At 46.6% G+C, this 14,616-nt stretch overlaps 1 non-coding gene and 1 pseudogene across 1 annotated transcript; both read right to left on the minus strand.

Annotated features, from left to right (window-relative positions):
- Nucleotides 1-276: 276 nt before the first annotated feature.
- On the minus strand, nucleotides 277-371 carry LOC124685585 (annotated as a pseudogene).
- Nucleotides 372-442: 71 nt separating this feature from the next.
- LOC124685589 lies at nucleotides 443-526 on the minus strand. Its single transcript, XR_006997571.1, has one exon. It is a non-coding gene; the product is annotated as a small nucleolar RNA SNOR75 (small nucleolar RNA).
- Between the last annotated feature and the right edge of the window lie 14,090 nt (nucleotides 527-14,616).

The raw sequence follows: 14,616 nt of genomic DNA on the forward strand, positions 1-14,616 counted from the left end.
AAGAATGCTACCGCTATCGCTGTTGTGGCGCAGTGAATTCGTTGTTGTCAGACAACAGCAAGGACGGAGGTGAAGGAGGAATGGTCAGCTAGAACTACAATAGCAACACGTGGCTGCGCACACCTAACTTGCTAGTGAACCCCACCCTCTATGGAAGGGCAATCATCTCAATCGATAAAAAAAGGTGTCCCTTTTCAGAACCTAACCAACAATACACACCTAAACCAAGAAACATATAAGAAAAAATGCCTTGATTGTACATCATAAATTTATGGCTTCTCTCATACAAATGCCTAAATTATCCACATGGTTAAATAGAATGGACTATATCAGAGTACCAGACTCATCATATTTGTTCATCATCATAATGAACCATACAATGTCCACTATTTGAGTGACACGGGTGGTCAAGCAAATCTAATCCATCAAATAAACGACTATGTTCTCTCACACAAATGCCTCGTGTTATCCCATGGTTTAATGGATTGTGTATCAGACATCCAATCAATGTTTCATCATCAAAAGAAATCACAAACACAAATGAGCAGCAAAAACACAATAATTTGGCAAATACAAAACACCACTAGTCCTAAAGCACACTACATCCACATCAATATTCTCAACGGATAAACCAAGATAAAAAAAACCCACAACATCAGCAAAAGAGAAATGGGCAGGTCCAGGAGGATGTGTCGGGTGTACTCACCGGCGTGTGGCAGCGGCAAGGGTCAATCAGCAGCTGCCCATCGCTTGCATCATCATATGCTGTCAGCGGAGAGCTGCAACATGTTCGCGTCCTTGTCGTGGAAGATGAGCATGAGGAGGACCTGCTTTTTCAATAAGAGGTGAGGGATTGGACAAAGCTAATGGTATGTACGATTTTTTTAAATGTCAAACTTTAAAGCTAATAATAATACTACTATGAAGCTTAAGATTGCTTGACTAGCTACTTTCTGAAGAAAAAAACCATGAGGTATTATTCTTCTCACTTGCATTGCATTGCATTTTCAAGACAGTACCAACACTAATTAAGCTAAGCTTAGGCGGGACCACTATTCATGACCAGATTTTTAATAACAAATATGGCATGAACATGAACAAGCAATACCACATGTGGATGTACTATTCCACTATGTTTTCATAAATAATCGTAAGCAGCACTCACCAGCCAGTGCCAACCTCCCAGACAAAGAACCACTCGTCATAACCCTTCTATTGAGGCAGAGATAACATCCGCAATGAGCACACATCGGTCCTCATCATCATGATGCTGCTTCGCTGGCATGATCCCTTCCTGGTGACACCAAAATTTAATTAATATAGTAAAACACAACCAACTCAACTCAAGAAATATCGCATGATTAACTCTAGGTCAGCAAAACAATATATGGGAGCATGAGCCCAGTGCCAGATAAATGTCCCTAAAATTGCATCTATTGATATCTGGAGGATTTGACAACAGTTTATGTACAAAAATCTAAGCTATACCTAGTTAGGACACACTAGAATTTTACTAGTACATGGGATATAAAACTATACAATAGGAGATTTAGGAGGCACAACTTGCAAGCATATGGATAGTTTTCAAACCAATCTGAACAAAGTCCATAGTAATGAAGAAACAATATGGATTGCATAATATGAGCCAATGAATGCAAGAACAAACAAAGCAGCCATATATTATGATATGCAAAAAATAGTCATTCTTATTTCATAGTATATGGTATACATTAGTAGCATATAATGATCTGCCTCACTCTTCTCCTTTCATAAGCCATTTAGAAGAAAAAAACATTATAGTTTCCCTGATTGAAGAATTTCAGCAATGCACAAAACAAAAGCCCACTTTGTTATCATTGAACCACGCAGATCAGGAAGCATCCCCAAACTGTTATCCCGTTGCCCAAAACGTCATAAGCTCGTCCTGACGATCGGTCCATGACATTTTCTTTCGTAGTAGAAAACTTTATAAGCTGCAGCTCGTGACGTTTCTGGTCTCACCCGTGACATATGGGAAACGTCATTGGCCACCATTTTTCTTGTAGTGGTGATGACTTCTTGTCCATCTACTAAAATAAGATCTACTTCGACAAGTTTTGCCCGGCTTCGGCTGGCGCTAGTGCTCATATTCTTCGTAAGGTTCTCCAAAGGTCTACCGTTGTTGATGATTAATAGATCGGCGGTCTTTCGAAAAAAAAGCATTTGTCAGTGTTAACCCATCCCTTGTCTTTGCCTTATTGCATCCATGTGAACCTACTTTATTTATGTTGTTTATTATATCGTTTACATTATTTATTAAATAAGAGTTTTATTGAACTTATTTTATGAGTTGTTTTATTTTTTTGCCTTATTGAACTTAAATATTGAGCTTTACATTATTTACCGGTTACATGGTTTGCGACCTACTCATGTGTGTACATATACAATTAATTTTGTTTCTGAATCCGCTCCGTTGTCGTTCCAAATACGTGGTCTCCTGTTTTTTTTATTCAAATTCACACTTCTGTATTTGTATTCTAATTTGCAACCGGTTATTATTCATTTCGTTTTAATTTGTCGAGAAAATATGGTACATATATGATACAAAAAAAAATCCATCCATCCAATCCAATCCGATCGACTGCATCCCTGGCCTAGCTGGTCGCTGCTGCCGGGAGCAAATTAAGTGGTCAAAGCTAGCCGTGTAGAACTCATGGTCATGGCAGCTGCATTGCATGTTGTCAGTAATGAGGCGCGTGGCCATGGACTTGCCGAAGAAGACCATGCCGCCACCAAGCTAGATGCTGATGCTCCCTAGCTACATATGCAGCCTCTGCCTATTTTGTCGCTCCTTGACTACAGTTTCGGACAACTTAACCCCGAAGGAACAAGGAGAAGTTACCTCGTCTCTCCTTCTTGCAGCTCCACTGCTATACGAATATACGATCGACACGAGGTGAAAATTACAGTAGTACAAGGTAAAACAAATCGGCAGTGCTACAACAGTGCTTGCCTTCTGTTTCAAGGCTCTTCTGGTTGGGTACTAGTACTTGGTTGCGGGAAACCGCCACTGCTGAGCAGACCAGTTTCCTCAGCATTTCCTGCTCTCAGCTATCTTCTTAATTCTCCCAGAAGATGGGGCGCGCGTGGGAAGGTGGTGGTGAAGACGATCGAGAACAAGGTGAACCGGCAGGTGACCTTCAGCAAGCGTCGCGCGCGGTGGGCTGCTGAGGAAGGCGCACGAGCTTGCCGTGCTCTGCGACGCGCGCGAACGTCGGCGTCATCGTCTTCTCCGCCCGTGGCAAGCTCTTCGAATACTGCAGCCCACTTACCAGGCATGTTCCTTCAGTTTATTCACCGCATAGCACGTTCATCGCGATTCTTGAATCTGCATTTTCTTCAATAAATTTTGGTATTAAGCTTGCCAAATGGTTGGCCCTAGCCACGCGTAGAACGTTCTCCATGTGTTTCACGATCACATTAATCATTGTTCAAATGGTGTCTAAATTTATCTCTGATTCTAATCATGTGGCATCTTCCGATTAGGATTTATGGTCAGATTCAGATGCAATTAGCTATAGACGTTTCCTGAGCTCAACCTTAAAAGTTCAACAAGTCGCCGGCATTCCACTTGCAGCTTCAAATGCATAATCCTGGCATAATTAAACAATAGACAGAATGAGTGAAAGTGAGTTACTTAAATTTATCATGTGTTTGTACAGTAATAGTGACATATTCACTTTTGATTTCTTAAGCTGGAGTGAGCTAATTCAACGTTACGACAGCATCAGCAATGCCCAGCACCAGGAGACAAATCATGATGATGATCAGGTTAACTAACAAACAAGCATACTGTGTACAGCTTACTGATCTATGGAGTATATGCGATTCTTAATGCATTTGCGATTCTTGTCGTGCAGCACATGTCTGTGGAGATCGCAAGGCTGAGGCGTGAGTGTGACCAACTCAAGGACAACATAAGGAGGCAGATTGGAGAAGACCTGGCATCCGTCAATACCGATGAGCTTGACAATCTGCAGAAGCAGCTCGAGTCTGCACTAGGCAAAGTCCGTGACAGGAAAGTATGTACACGCTCTACATGGAATTAATTCACCGGTTTACATATCAGTGTGAGAGAAAAAAATGGTCATGTAACTGTGCATCATCTTTTCTTGCGTGCTGATGTAGGATGAGCTACTGAACCAGCAGCTGGACGAATCACGGCGCAAGGTAATTTCAATTGTGATCTGTTGGGTGAAGTAAGCATAAACCAATAAATGTCTCAGGAATTTGTTGATATGATTTATGGTCGTGAATGGTTGATCGTAGGTGCACATCTTGGAGGACCATAACCGTCGCCTGCGCCAAATGGTAATCTCCATATTGCTGCCTTCTTAGTGTGTGTAGACTTCATGTGTTCCTGAATATGTGAGTGTTGAGTGTTAACTCTGTCAGATCAACGAAGGCGGGCACCATCGTTCTTCCGTGGAGGCACCGTTGGTGGCTGCAGTGGATATGGCGTCACCAGCGACAGCTTTCGGGGGCTTCTTCCCGGAGGTAGAGGAGTTCTCGACCTCACTGCAGCTGCAGCTGTGGCCACAGCAGCTTCCCACCGTGCAAGGCTTCAGCCTACAGGACCATAGCTTACAGCAGTGGTAACTAAGACCGACGTGCGTTATGCACACACACTGACACAAAACTATTACTGATCAGGCTTAATCTGTGTTCTGACTGTTTTCGCAAAATTCTGTTGTTTTGCAGATCGAGGAAAACTATATATAAAGTGATGATAGACTGACGGAATGGGCCGGAAGTTAATTACTCCAGAGTAGTTGTTACACCTGGCCAAGATTTATTAGTAGCAGCGTATTAGTTAGTTGAGGTGGAACGAGCTAAGTTCAGAAGTTTATGAAATTGCCAAGTACCAATTATATGAAACTCACCACAGGCACCGTTTTGCAGCACATCTATAATTCTCGCATGAGTTTCATAGAGGGACAATATATAGAAGCTTCTTTTCAGAATCAGGCATCATTGTCTTCGTGTAATGGGTTCAAGGAGGACAAGTTTTCACATTTCAAAAGTACGCATGGGATAAGGTTGGCCACGTCGGTGCGTGGGACAATGCTCCTTTATTTTATCTTTTTTTTTTTCCTTTATTTGTTTTCAGTACAATTTGATCCCGTTATAGATCCTGATATTCCTAACTTATATAAGCTAGGAATTTGCAGTATCTGAGAACTAGCTGTAGCAAGCAGAGTTTAGCTACTGAAATATCATAACGAAAGCCTACATATATAGTTTGAGAATTAGAGCTAAGAAAACCATGCGTACTGTAAGGAAGAACTGTAACATAATAAAAAACATAACGTGTTCGTTGGCAAAACAGAAAAAAAATCGCCCGCTTTGGTAGGCGTTGTTGGGCAAGCAGCATGCGCCGGATCATCGATCGACCCGATCGACCCGGCTAGATAGCCCGGGGCGGATCTCCTAGCAGGAGCTTGAGGCCGCCACACACAGCCGTAGCCATGGCGCCCCCGACAAGAGAAGAACGGACGGCGGCGCGGACACCCAGGGGCAAGGAAACGATTCCGTTGGCGCCGGCCATCGCGAGGACCTGGGTCAAGGCCGGCGTCTCCTCTTTCCGTCGTGCGTGCACAATGGTTGAGTAGCAGCCCCACCACCCCGCGCCAACGCAAGTCACCAATGGCGTGAGCGCGCAGACGGCTTGCATGCCGCCCCTAACGAAGAGGTACGGGGGCGCGAGTACGCTGGTAACGAGTAAACCTTTCCCCAATTCCTCGCAGATGTTGAACGGCTCCCTTGATCTCGGCATTATGGTCGTCCTCCCCTGGGTCGATTGGGTGTTCGGCAGGGGAGATGTTTTGGCCGTAACTTGGTTCTGGATTAGTGCTTTGGCAGGGAAGAAATTTGGTGAGTTAAATAGGATGTTGGATTGTCTCCCAAGGGAAGCCTGTTTTTGTTGTGCAAGAGGTACGAGAGGACGAGATGTATGGGAATTCGGAACACAGTATGAAAAGGATACTATTTGTACGGAGTGTAATTCTGACGAGAGAGAGTTGTATTCCGGACCAAATACAACTCGGATATTTTTTTTTGGCGTGAAACATCCTGCTTTACAATAAAAGTTCAATCCAAGAAAAATATTGATTAAATAAAAGGAATTGCTAAGTTTCAGCTAGCTAAGACAGTACCTTATGTCTCAGTCACGTGCTCCATCATTCGATTTTGTTTCTTTTTATAGATTCGTGTTCGCTGCTGTTTATACTTTGTTTAGGCCCGCATCATGTTATTCGACTGAGGCATAAGCTATGTCTCAGTCGACTGAGACTTAGACACACCTTTAAATAAATACAGTTTGATATACGGAATAAATACAACTCGGAATTTTTTTTGCAACACCACCGCTAGTAGACTGCAGCACCTCTGCTGACATTTTATAGTTTCGATGCCTACCATTTGCAGCATCGGTGCTCTTTCTTTGCAGCTCCACACGACAACATTTGCAGCGGAAGAGGAGGCATGGAAAGTAATGGAGGCGGAGCTAGACGGCCGGTTAAAGACGTGCGTCTAGGTGGAGCCCCCGCCTTGCTGCCCATGCGCCCCATCACGCTCGTGCGGGGAGGCTCCTTCGCTGCACTCCTCCGCCTCGGTAGCTTCATGGGGCATAAAAAGGGAAAGAGAGTGATAGTGCGTAGGGAGAAATGCATCGGGCCGAGGACAACTGCCCTTAGGAAGCGGCTCGGCAGGATAAACTCACCATCGAGTTCAGCAACCTCTCCTCGCTCGAATCCCACCGGCGGGGCGGTGAGGCCCATATGAATGCTTATCAAACACATGTTGAAGTTCCACCAATATTATGTCTTTGATGAGTTGTTTGTTTCCACTACAAATTAAAAAGAGAGTGGACAAGTGAACCTATAAATCCATTTAAATCATTAGAAACACCTTTCCAACACTATTACCACAATTTACATTTACTGCTATTTATTATTCCGAAAATACCAAAAATACTTTCTCCACATACTCACTCACTAAACCCAAAAACCATTAGATTTTCATTTAGCTTGCTTAGTTTATTTATATTTTATACTTTACTTTGCTTTTCATATTACTAATACGAAACCATGTGTTTGACAACCACACGGTGGAGTTGGGGACACAAGGTAAAAAAACTTTACTTTGCAAGTTGCTAGAAGATGAGAGGAAGAATTCAGCTTCTAAGCCAATTCCCTGAGAGTTCAATATAAACTCTCCTGTCACCCTTGTGGGAAAAAGACGCTTGCTACAACACTCTGCACTTGGAGTTCCAGCGTGTTGGTACACACTGAGTTGTTGCCATCACTTGCGTCCACTCGTTCCACAAGCAGCAGACAAACAAGGCCACACTGTGGGGCATTGAGATCGTGATCCACTCCCGCGGTGTATGCTCGAAACATGGTGGCACGACGAGCATGTGGAGGTTGTCCGTGCTTAGCTGCACTTGGAACCACAACGACTTAATCGCACTAGTAGGAAAAGCCTCATCAGTGGCGCACGAAAATTTGATTCTGTGGCGCACGGGTGGTGCGCCACAGAAACGTCGCCACAAAAATAAGCTTTCTGTGGCGCACCTGGTCGTGCGCCACAGAAATAAGGTTTCTGTGGCGCACCGGACCAAGTGCGCCACAAAAATAAGCTTTCTGTGGCGCATGTGATGTAGCTGCGCCACAGAAACAGGTGCGCCACAGAATTATTTTTTGGTGCGCCACAGAACTATCTACAGGTATACTCGATTTTGTGCTCCCTGGTGTATTATATAGGTTTTATACTGGTTTTATACACCGTATACAGGTTATATACTGATATAATATAGACAGATATAATATGGACATATATAATCATCACATCATCATCACATTACTTAGAGCCCGATCGAGTTATACATATAGCTCCATACAACTCATAATCCATGCAAATTAAGAAAGTTCTCATCATCTCTAGATACAAACGAAGTGACACCGGCCGCCGCCTACACTAGGATGAAATAGAGTACCGCCGCGACGATGGTGAGCAAGAGCGAGAGCACAAGGAAGGTCTTCATCTTGCTCTTGTTCAGCTTAGTGCGCCCTCCACTTGGCAACCGCCTCGTGTCTAGTCGGGTACCCTTTGTAGCAGTTGCCGCTGAACTTGTGCACCTGTTTCTTGCACTCCTCCCACTCCTCGTACACTCCTGGAACCCGCCCCTCGAACACGACGTAGTACGTCATCTCTATGGACACAAGACATATTAGTATATAACGCAATGGAAAGAGTTAGAGGGTTCACATGCATACATATTCACAAGAATTAAAGCAAGGAAATAATAATAAACCTAAAAGAAATATAGCATCGGTATCACATAAGTAATATGGTTCAACGATAACGACTACAATAGTAATTGAAGTCCAACAACGACGACCAACGTTTCGAGCAAATTAAGCAAGTTTAGTTTACAACACGGTACAAATTGTCTATCGATTCAAAGTAATGCTAGGCACACCGGCCTCGGTCAACGAGACGTCTTCTTGAGCGGCTCCGGGAACGGCTTGTACAAGTCCTTCGTCGTCCACGTCCTTCCATCACCCTGCTTATGTAGGCGTTCTTCGATATCCCTCTTAGGCAACGCTCTGGCTGCGTGTAAGAGCCCCGATCCGTTGGATACATCTTGTAAGATAATTTCCGAGAGCTTTACTTGGATGCGATGGAAGTCTTCTCTAAGATCATCATCACTGATTTCCCCCGACATTTTAATGGGGTCTCGCTTACTAGGTGGCAGAGACATCATCTCTGCATCCTCGACAAACCCTTTAAGGTGATGGAGGACATAGAAGGCCTCCTTAATGCTGCCAGCTGGCTGCTTGATACAAGGGAAGTTGATCACGTGCTTGAACCCGATCTTTTTAGTGTCCGGCCTGATATATTGCCCATTCTTGTCGAAGGTGCCTCCACTTTTGGAGTAGCCAAGGATAGCCTCATCGAGAACACCCCTTATTCTCGTGTAGTCTTTCTTCGTCGTCGTACTCGACGAGTCGAAATACTTGGGCTAGTGACCACTTTGGATCTAGGATGATGAGTGTGCGGTATTTGTCCCTGCTCAACACATGCAATTGAAATGGAATGTTGGAAATGATCGGCAATGGAAGAAATATATAAGAAAGCATAAGTTACGACGGCCGTGAGCGGATGTGTACTTACTCGGGAAAGACAGGCGGAAGAATGGTGTTGCTCTCTTTGTGCATGAGCATGAAGTTACGGAGGTACCGCACCGCCTTGGTCCGTGTCCTTGAGCCGTCCTGGAGCTGGCTATCGCGCATATAGTAGGGATCCGCTACCGCGATGTGGCGGGGTCTCTCTCTGTTGATCTTCATCTGAAGATTGATCGCGTATAGGCGGACCAAGTTATAGTCGAGCCGTTTCGAGTGAAATAGATTGAAGACGTCCTCGAACTCTATGAAGAAGATATCCGCGGGGTCTTCATTGACGCAGTTCTGGTTGGACGGCACCTTGACCGAGAACACCGGGTAATTTGGATCCTTTTCTTTAAGAAGGACGCTCTCTTGATAATGAATAGAGTGCTGCAAAGGGAGCATTTGTCCACTTGCGAGGTGTTCCATGTCCGGAGGCAGTATAGGTTTACCGGCTTCATGACACCGGGGCAAGCCATCCGGTGTAGGTGGTACCATGTCGTCGGCCCGGATCCTCTTAGGAGGAGGCTGGCTCGAAGATGCGCCCTTCTTGGCTCCTCTCTTCCTTCCCTTCTTCACCTGACCTACTGGGGGTGCTTGTGGTGCTGATGGTGGTGCTTCGGGTGCTTGGTGGTGCTTACGAGGTTGCTGGGGTTGATTTGGGTGGCTCCCCGATGATCGTCTTACGCAGCGTGTTAGGGCTGAAAACGGTAGCGAGGCTTGACTTGAGCTGGATTGCCAGCCTCCGGAGGAGCGTCTTGAGAAAGACCCGTGAAGACCAGGCGCCTGCCGTGGCTGTAGGGGGACGACTAAGTTGATCGCCGTGTGTGCGGAAGGCTTGTTCATCCATAGGAGGCATGTACATATCTTGGCTGCGGGCGCCGGTGTTGATGTAGGCATCGATGTCATCATCATCATCTACATCGTTGCCATCAAGTGGCGCCATGTCCTGGACCTTAGGTGGTGGCGGTTGCGATGCCGCCGCTTGGCGTACCGTGCGTCTAGTAGACGGTCGTTGCGGTAGCGCTCCCAACAACTATTTGTGGCGTCTGGTGGTGACGGTGATCGTCGGTTCCTTCCGGGTGGCGGCGGCGACCGCCGGTTCCTTCAGGGTAGTGGGGGCGGCGACCGCCGTTTCCTTAAGGGTGTCGTCGACGCTGGCGATCTTGGGCCGGATGATAGGGGAGGTGGCGCCGGTGCTTCTCTTACCACTCGGAAGACCCCCCCCAGACGAATCTGGTTCTTCGGCCATTTCATAAGCCATGAGGTGCAATCCCCAAGGGGCAAAACGTCGCCTTCTTCTGTGCCCGGAGGTTGAAAGGGGGGATGGCGTAGCGGTACTCCGGCACTACCATTACCAACTTGACCTTCGCCACGTCTTCCGCCAATGTAGCGCCGTGCATAACGCGGGAAGCCATGACATAGCCGCTAGCAACTTCCACCAACTTGCCGCCGGGCTCCACCGTTTGCAGAAGTATAAATTGTTCATCCTGAGTCAGGGGCGCCATGTTGGGCATCGTGAGATGGCAGTCACGAAAGGCATATATAGTTAAAGAAGATGACGCGAAGGAGTAACTAATGAGTTTACCTCCTTGATGGCGTCGATCTCGGCTACTGTCAATACAAGGGCGGCGGTTGGGGGCGTCGATGCGACCCGGTTGGAGCTGCGGCGGCGGTTGGAGCTGCGGCGGCGTACGGTGGAGCCCCGACGCCGGCGTCGGGTGGAGCGGCACCGTCGGCGACACGTGGAAGCTTGAGTTGCTGCCGCTAATGCTGGGCACATGTATCGGCCCCACTTGACCTCCCGCATTCCAAGCAGCTAACCCCTCCATCAACCCAGGGGGGATGATCTGCCGGATCTTCTCGTCCAATAACTTGTTCATCATCTCCGTGTTCTCCACGGGCTTTTCGGCCACCAGCTTCTCTAGTGACTCCACCTTCTTCTTCAGCTCCTGAACCTCGGATTTATCCTTAGCCGATGACCTCCTCTCCAGCTTTCTCGTCTTGGCATCCGATCCGTAGTACTCGGATAGCTTCATACTTGTGCCAAAGCCGGACACACGGCCACCCGACGTCGGTGGCTTGTACGGCTCCCTCTCCTTGTATTTGTTCATCGCCCTATTGAAAGGCGTGTCCCACGGTTCCGTCGACCCACGGGACGACGGGCCAGCCTTCGTCAACTCTTCATCCTTTAGACAAAGGAACTTAAGGTTAGCCCATTTGGCTTCATTGCCTAATAAGATGAGCGAAATAATATAGAACTATCCTTACCAGGTACTTCTCGAAATCCCTCACGTCTTCGTGATCCGTAATAAATTCCCCCGTCTTCCAGTCTAAGTAGTAGCGGGACCGGACAAAGTTCCTAGCCTGTTCATCCTGGATTTTGTGCCAGGGGTTTTCTTTCCCCAGACGTACCATCTCGGCATCCTCCTTGTCCCAAGTGGGCTGTTTTCCTCGGTAACCGCCGCTTCCGCAATGGTGGGTCCCTAAGTTCAAATCCCGCATTTTCTTCCCCCAGGCGGTCCATTTTTTAACAGCGTCACTCTGTAAGTAAGACTTGAATGCATTAAAGTCTTCTAAGGAGAGCGACGGGTCTTTGCTACTTATCCTCTCCCAGCTTTCACCGGCCTCGATCTTTCCCTTCAGCTCGGTTCTTCCAGCTGCTCAAGGCGGTGCTCATCTTCGTGAGAGCTAAAGAGTCCACCTTCTTATTTAACGGCTCCGGGAACGTGTATCGTTGGTGAAGCTTACGGAGGAGGGATTGGGCGATAGCCTCGTTCTCCTTGCTTCTGAGGTCCTGAGTTAGGATCGGCACGGTTTCACGGACGATGCACCCTAGTTGCATGCCGTACCCTTTGGCAACCCACGAAGGCTCCAAGGGTAGGCCACTTCCGGAGACTACCGTGAAATGATCGGTGACGTTGGCGAGCACTTGCGGCCTCCGATCCCTCCTTGGCCTCCTCGCCGTCCTCTTCTTCTTACCCTCCTGAGGGTTGCCGCCGCTATCACCTTCCGTGCGGTTGGCCGCGTTCTCTTCACCGGTCGTCTCTTCACCGGTCCGGGCGGCGTCGTCCCAGGTATCGTCATCGTCGCCGGTGTCGGCGGCGGCCCCCGGCCCTCTCCCTCGGAGGCGGTGTCCCGGCCCTCTCCCTCGGAGGCGGCGTCCCGGCCCTCTTCCTCATCGTCGGGCGACTCGGCGGCGGCCTTCGGGGCTGCTCGTAGCCCTCCCGGAATTCCTTGTTGGCCTCTCTCGCTTCTTCGTTACGGCTCCCGGGCTTAGAAGTGTTGCACGACATGTTTATTTGCACTTCATTAAAAAGAGGCAACAAGTTAGTACAAAAGTCAACCGAGAAAATTCGGCATGACTTTTGCTAATTTTTCTACGTAGGAGTGCCCATTTCTCAACCGAAACGGAAGTTAATCAACGCTTCGGGAGAAATGGGCAACTCAATGAAATCCCTGCAAAACCTGGAGCCCACATTCATCACCATATTCACAGATTCTAACCATGTTCATCATCATACAAAATTGTATCCAAATACTACTACATCAAAACCTGGAGCATCAAAAACACTGAAGCATCAAAACCTAGAGCATCTACAACAAAACCTGGAGCATCAAAAACCCGAAGCATCAAAACCTGGAGCTACAACTACATCAAAATCTGAAGCATCAAAACACTGAAGAATACAACTACATCAAAACCTGGAGCATCAAAACACTGGAGCATTACACTTATACTTACGGTAGCACTAACCACTTATACTTACGGTAGCACTAACCAAAATCCTAGCTAGCAGTAGCAATAAAGAACATCAACATATAAAATTCCGAGAGATAATTAAATAGCAGAAGCTTGAGCATCATATGGAAATGCTAGTGACTACAAATGAAAATGATATTACTCATAAATATTCCCCAAAATGAAATGCTAGTGACTTCAAATGAAAATGAAAATGCTTGAACATCAACCATCTATGCATTCTCATCTTGCAACCAGGGAGCATGAGCATGATCATTTCATAAAATTCAAACAGTAGCATTTTCTAAACCTAAATTTTCTACGCCAACAAATCCTAGCATCAATTCAAAATCAACTAGGCAGTAGCATTTCATTTTATTAAAAAACCTACTGCATTGTATTGAAAAACCTACTGCATTGTTCATTTTATTGAACCATTAGCTATACTGCAAGCAATGAATTAAAAAAACAGCAAGCAATGAATTAAAAATAATTGCAAGAACTTTATTAGCTTTAGTGCAAGCAATGAATTAAAAAAACAGTAACCAATGAATTAAAAAAATAGCAATCAATAAATGAAATAGCATTTGACTGCATCATTTGCATTTACATTTAAACCAGTAGCATCATTTGCATGAACAAGAGAACCTAAATCAATTTACAAAAGGCAGTAGCAATGTTTTCACTTCATTTTACAAAAGGCAGTAGCAATGCTTTATCTATTTGACTTCAAATGAGAAATTTTTTATAGGCAGTAGCAATGTTTTGACTTCATTTTACAAAAGGAGGACCTTATCAAATGAGGCAGTACTAAAGGCTTTTTGGTCATATATGTTGCCCAATGAACTTATCAAATGAGGACAATGGCCAGAGACATAGAAAATTCATATCAAAATTCATACTGACTCTCTGTTAACCCTCTTTTAAACATTGTCAAAATTCTTATCATCTGTCTAAATCAAAATTCATACTGACCATCAAATTTCTATTTGACTAACACATCAAAATTCATAAATTGAATGTCCACATAAGCTACACCAGCACTACATCAAAATTCATACTGACCATCAAAATTCTATTTGACTATATGTATATGCAACATTGTCAATTGCTCAATCAAAATTAAGTACATCACCAACAAGAAGTTAAGCAAATTGAGAACCAAATTGAGAGGCATAGGGGAGAGGGAGGGAGGCACGGGGGAGAGGGAGGGATGCATAGGGGAGAGGGAGGGGCACGGGGGAGAGGGAGGGAGGCACAGGGGAGAGGGAGGGATCTCACTGATGGCGGCGCTAGGCGGTGATGGCGAGCGCGGGCGGTGGCGGGATTGGGGATGGGCACGGGGCAGTGGGGAGGGGGACAAGTGAGTGGGGACGGGGGAGAGGGCCTCTCACCGAATGGCGGCGGCGCAAGGTTGCGATGGTGGCGGCGTTGTCCTCCTCGTCCTCCTCCTCTCGCGGCGGCGTGGCGGTCCTCCTCCTCCTCGATCTGCGGCGGCGGCTCGGGCTCGGGCGTCCTGCTCGGCGGCGGCGGTGTGGCGGTCCTCCTCCTCCTCGGCGGCGCTAGGCGGTGGCGGTCCTCCTCCTCCTCGGCGCTAGGCGGTGGTTGCGAGAGCACAGTGGGCGCGCGCTAGGTTTTGGCTCATCGGGGAAGAAACTGATGTTGTGA

The sequence above is a fragment of the Lolium rigidum genome, chromosome 1, assembly GCF_022539505.1.
Source record: "Lolium rigidum isolate FL_2022 chromosome 1, APGP_CSIRO_Lrig_0.1, whole genome shotgun sequence".
NCBI classification, from domain to species: domain Eukaryota; kingdom Viridiplantae; phylum Streptophyta; class Magnoliopsida; order Poales; family Poaceae; genus Lolium; species Lolium rigidum.